The sequence below is a fragment of the Olea europaea genome, unplaced genomic scaffold (assembly GCF_002742605.1).
Source record: "Olea europaea var. sylvestris unplaced genomic scaffold, O_europaea_v1 scaffold2132, whole genome shotgun sequence".
Classification (NCBI taxonomy): domain Eukaryota; kingdom Viridiplantae; phylum Streptophyta; class Magnoliopsida; order Lamiales; family Oleaceae; genus Olea; species Olea europaea.
Genome location: NW_019239286.1, coordinates 71,443 through 77,348, shown reverse-complemented (window position 1 = coordinate 77,348; position 5,906 = coordinate 71,443).

Sequence of the window (5,906 nt, the reverse complement as noted above, 5' to 3'; positions counted from 1 at the left end):
CAAAAGACTGTGCTTGCGAATTGGCTGTGAAAGGCCAATAAAAGTTTTGTAGTATAGTCTAACTAGAAAGACAAGGTGGTAGCTATAATGTTCCCATTTCCAAATGTTTGCGAGGTCCCTACCTTTTAGCTGAAAAGCACTCGTTTCTCTTCTTAGGAGGTGGCGTACTAAGAAATAAGATTGAATGATGTTATAACTATGTTTGGTTTTTCCACCAAATCTCTGTTAGATTCGGTTTATCATCGTGTACTTGACCCAAGACATAATGAGAATCGCCTTGTACTAAGCCTCTGGTCCCTAATTTTTTCAAATGTCCTATTGTCTCCCAAACCTCGCATTAACTTTCTTGGGCTGGCCCCTAGTCATCCTACGAAAAGAGCATTTCGAAGTGACGAGTAGAGCTTTAGGAATAGTTAATGAAAAACCCTTTGACTTGGGGTAAAAGGGTCAAAACGATCAAAATTGCTAAGGAGCTGACTGGCACGAGTAATTTTATAGTCTCAGGAGTAAGTTTGCATAAGCCGAGGTTTGAAAGGTCCCCCGAAAGGGGAATAAGTCATATTGTTTATCAAAGTGTTTCCTGTCCTCGTGTCAAATTGCATGAAATGCCAGTTTCACGTGTTAGCCTTTCTTTGAGAGCTTGCGAAGCACCAGTCTTTTTTTCCTTGCAACATTTTCCCATCGTTGTTTATAAGATTAAGTCTCTTTTGGGCTTGCATTCCCGATTTAACTCAAGTAACTGTGCCGGAGCTATTTAGCATCCTCACAGTAGTTGTAGTCCTTCTGGTATCGACGTAGGAAACTTAGAGGTCTAGCTAAATGCAACTATAGATACCCAAGATTTCAGGATGGGGGGATTAAGAGAGATAGTCAACCAAAAAGTGAGTGCAATCATGCCAGGTTGAGAACAGTCAATCCACTTGTTGATTCGAGACTCAAGAATGGAGCTTGATTTTCCTCTAACTTATAATTAACTAGTTTAACATCAAGATCAAGAGAGTTGCCTTGATAGAATCAATCTTGGTTGAATAATCTCTTTGAACAAAAATAAGACCAATGTTATTCAGTGAGGTTTAATGATTTGGGAAAAGATAGACTGAAGTTCTCTGTCCCTAGGGATTCATGCTAATCTAAGAAGAGTTCAACGAGTTGTTTACTGGGTCTTGCTTGAAAAGATTGCTACGTGGTACCCCTGGACCGAAGTATGCTGTGCTAGAGTAAAATATTGTAGTGTAGAAGAGAAATCGCCTAACCAATTAGCAGTGTGGATGACGTTATGTGTCTATCCAACTCACTTTTGTCCAGTAATGTACCACTTTTCAGATGCAGATAGATCTCTCTACTAGAAAACTGAATGAGCGCATAAAGGAAAAATGACTCACCAAGCAACAACTATGTTGTTTGCGTAAGCAGAGTCGAGTTTCAAATCATAAGATGATGAAGTGACTACACCAACGAATCAAGCTAAACAAATGTTTGATCCACTCTATGAAATGAAAGTGAGATCTTGCAAAACAACCACACAATGCCCGGATCTGCAATAATTGTTATGTAGTTAAAGGGATTAGCGCTATGATTGCTTTGAGTTCTAGTCGAAGTGTGTATGCTTACATATGAGTTGTTATTCAGCCCTAGATCGAGGTTCTAGGCTTTTCTCTTAAACTCCGAGAAGGCATTTCGTAATGTAAAGCTAATATAAAATAGATTAATAATCAAGTCGGAGGGTGGGTGTAGTGAAATAATGTAGTTGCAAATTGACATGTAAGAAGGAACTTCCTTATTCACTCTTGAACTACAAGAATGCTAGACTGAAGACTATTATGCTTTGTTTTCTCTCCTGCGCCTACTAGGACCTGTCAAGCAAACAAGCCTAGTTGAACAAAGAAAAGTAGGCCTGTCAAGAAGAGAAGCTCCACTCTCAAGCTTAAGTTGTATCTCATTCCTCCTTACCTTATAGTACCTACTAAAGGACATTTTCTTGTTATCCGAACTCTTTAACTCCCACCCAAGCTTTGGCAGGTTTCTTCCTTTATTGGGTTAGCTTGGCTCTTGGCTTTAGCATATAGAATAGAATATTTTCTTATAGCTAGTCTTTCGACACCTTTCTTGCTCCAGAACATTGATTTGATTTGGCTCTCGAGAAATCACTATTGTCTTGATTTAGCCGATTTAGTCCCTTTTAAGGAAGTTGAAGTTCTGTTTGGAAATGAAACCAACTAAAGTTGCCCAGTTCGGTTAACCCTGCCCTTAGTAAGTCAACATTCCACTTTGGTCAATCTTATAGATAGAAGATCTTGAATCTTCGTCATTGGATCTCGCTCAAAGGCTGGACTAACTAAGCACTAAAAGGATCAGTCTGAAAGTGCAAGGTCCGATTTAGAGTGAATATGCACTATACTTGGGATCTCTTTCAAATGAAGGAAAGAGGCCAAACCAACCAATGAAGTTATACGTAAGCATGGGCCATTCTAAGCACTTTACGAAAAGTTGGGAGGAAAAGTCAGTCAGGTGCCTAAGAAAGGTCATCTATTGCTGATGGAGTAAGTGCTAAGGAGCTCATCTTGAGTCTTTGTACTTGTCCAAATCCCCTGCTTGCAAGGGATCAAACTGTTTACTTCTCTTTCTTTTCAGGGATCTTCTTTGAAGGATTGATGAGAAACCCTTGCTTGAAGCTTGCATGACTCTTAATGTGATTACATTGAAAATATGGCTAAAAAGATGTCTTCTTTAAACAAAAAAGGAAAGGTGACTTTTTCCTGGATTCTTTTCTTGTAGTGAATGAATGTAGTAAGAAACTAAAAGTATATATAAAACTTAGGAAAAATTGAAATCATCTTTGGTCTTTTCAAAAAGATGAGGGCTCCTTTCGCATTTTTCAAAAGTTTACCTTTAGGCGAGGATAAAGGAAAGGGCTAGGTAGGTCCATTTTCTAGCTCGATTCCTATTATTGGTTTGCATTGTCCGAGGAGTAAATACTTTCATTTTTACTAGTCACCTTCAAGCTAGTTTTCAAGCAGAATAGTCAATATCCAAATCTCAGACTATAAAGAGCCAGATAAATTTTTCTTATTTGAAATAAATAGTCTTTCTTACCTCTCTTAAGTGCCATTGTAGGATCTATTTTATTGTTCCATTCCAATTGTAAGTCTTCAAATAGTAAGCCAATCATAATTCTTTTACATCTGCAGGCTACTTTCTTTCCTAAGAAAAGCCCAAAAAATGCTCGTCCTTGCGAGCCTTATGGGCAAAAGTGCCTTGCTATTACCCTTCAGAACTAAGGCCTTCTTTTCTATATGCCAGTCCTAGTCTCCTACTAAGTCAAGCTAGTATCCTACACTCATAGGAAAGGACCAAAAGGAAGAGAAAATAAGGAAAGCATGCAAGGATAGCCACCAGTCGACATTCAAATAGAAGCAAGTGACGGGCAAGCTAGCAAGACAGTGAGAAAGGCCTGTTTAAGCAGGCAAGGGAAAGTAATTCAGCTTTTTGTGAGCAAGCTCTACCAACAAGCCTGTTAGCACGAGAGTGAAGCAAGGGTGGGGAAGGGGTGCATACGTACCTTAATTGGGATGTTAGATGCTTTTATATATTTGCTATGCTTTCTTAAGCACTAAAAATGGAATAAGAGAAGAAAGATCATGGCGAATTAAAGGATTATAGCTACGAGTTAGTCTATGATCTACTTGTTGCTAGTATTACTCATCGAAATTTGCTTTGGAGAAAGCTTCCACTCATACGTAATCTTGCCTGCTTGTACTTTCTATCTGGCTTGCCTTATTCATTCTTTCTTCCAGTGGATGGACGCTCTTGCTCTGCTCTCTTTTTCTCTTTTGTTGAGCCTACCTTATTCCTTATTCTGAGGCATTTGTTTATTAACTTGCCTAATGCATAGTGGATCAAGAGAAGACTATTGAAGTGCTTGCATGTTTCTTTTAAACTTGATTTGGTACCGATCTACTTTAATTCATCAATAAGACTTTCAAAACACAACTCTATAGCTTGGTGCTAGCCTACTGAACTAATACTAGCTTTCTTACTCCATTTCTTAGTAGGTTAGGGCAGTCTGACTTATGGATTAGGAGCTAATGCTTCCTTGCTTGCCTTACAAGACTTTTTCCGCTTTCTATATGGCCGTCATGGTTTGTATTGATTCTATTTCATACTTGATAAAGATAACTAGCATTAAAGAGCTTAGTATTAGTCTCCCTTTCTTTTAAGTTTTAGGTTCTTCTTAAAGAGCTATACCAAATTCTTACAGTATTCTTAATACTATATTTAATGAACTAGACAACTATAAGTACTTTCTTGATTTGGTAAGGTATCGAGTAGAAGCTTATTCTTTTCTTGATGGAATCCTGAAAATCACAACTAGAAAAGATAATCAGTGCTAGCCTTTCCTCCTTCGAACCCTTACTTACTTGACAACTATCCATCATGAACTAGCAGAACGGATTGCATTTGAAGTCGGTATTGTGTATATACATGATACTTTCTAATATCAACTTACTATCCATGCTTCCGTTTTATCACTAGTCAAATTCTTTATTCCCTTCCTTGCTTAGCTCTTTTACCTGGTAAACTACTAGAACGTTAGCAACAATGGTTCAGGTTGTCGATAGGTGCCTATAAATTACTCAAAAGTAAGCAGCAAGTCACGTAGCAAGTGTAGTCTTGGCTGGCAGAGATTGGGATTCGAAAAAAGACTAAAAAAGATGAAGTTGAGCTTAAAAGTTAGGCTCGACCACCGCACCATGAGCATCTATGTTGCCTGAAAGAAGGAAGATCCTACCCCCATCTCTTTATCTAGATTGGTATAACTAACGAGCCTATGTAACTCACTCACCATTGTTGACGGGACAATCCTTCCTAGGAGAGTGTGCTACTCCTTCCTAAGCCTTTTTGGAGTGAACTATAGTGGGTTGCATTCTCCCTTTGTGTACTTTTATCATTGACAGTTTCCTACCTCTTGATCCCAGGAAGTGGAAAGAAAATTAAGATTGGGCTATTCTATAGTGTACTTTCTCAATCGAATAGCCATCAAATCGTAGACAAATTCTTACATATCGTGAGAGCTAGTCATTGGCTTCGTTAGACGACTGTATTAAATACATTGGATATTTACCCAGCTAAAAAACTACTGCAGCAAGAAAACTAATAATTAGAAAATCAAATAAATGATCGATATATTACCACTCTTATATGGCCTATCTTGCTCTAACCATAAAGAAATTATTATAATTCCTTCAAAAGAAAGAAGAAATTTTGAAAGCAAATTTCTAATCGTAACTAAATCTATTGGAGTTTGGGTGGTAGGCTGGTGTGTTGTGACGACGGGATGGAGGGCTGCATGGTGGTATCCGATGGCTAAGGTGGCAGTTGAGCAGTGTTTCCAATGAGTGAAAGTGGTGGTTTCATGGGTAGGAAAGAAAGTGATTTTTGTTTTTTGTTTTTTATTTTATTTTATTTTGTTTTAATTATTTATTTGTATTTTTTAAAAAAAAAATTGGAAGTATAGTTGCAATTTCCTCTTTATTTTTCTTTTCTTCCTTTTCACTTTATTTAAGTAGGAGGGTGTATTTGTCATTTTTTAATTTTTAATTGAGAAAATGGATGAAAATTATGATTGTCACAATAAAATATGAAAATAAGGGTAAAAAAAAATAAAATTGAATGGTATGAATGTTTTGCACAGTAATATTGAAAAGTAATGACATGTTGTGCTAAATTACCATTTTTCAATTAATATCTTATAGGAATTTTATTATGCTAGTTTAAAATTTCATTACAAAATAAGGATTCTATTTCATTATATATATATATATATATATATATAAAGTCTCCCTGGTCTTATTACAGGTGGATTTAATGAAATAAAAAATTGAATGTTTTCTATTATGTTTCCATGG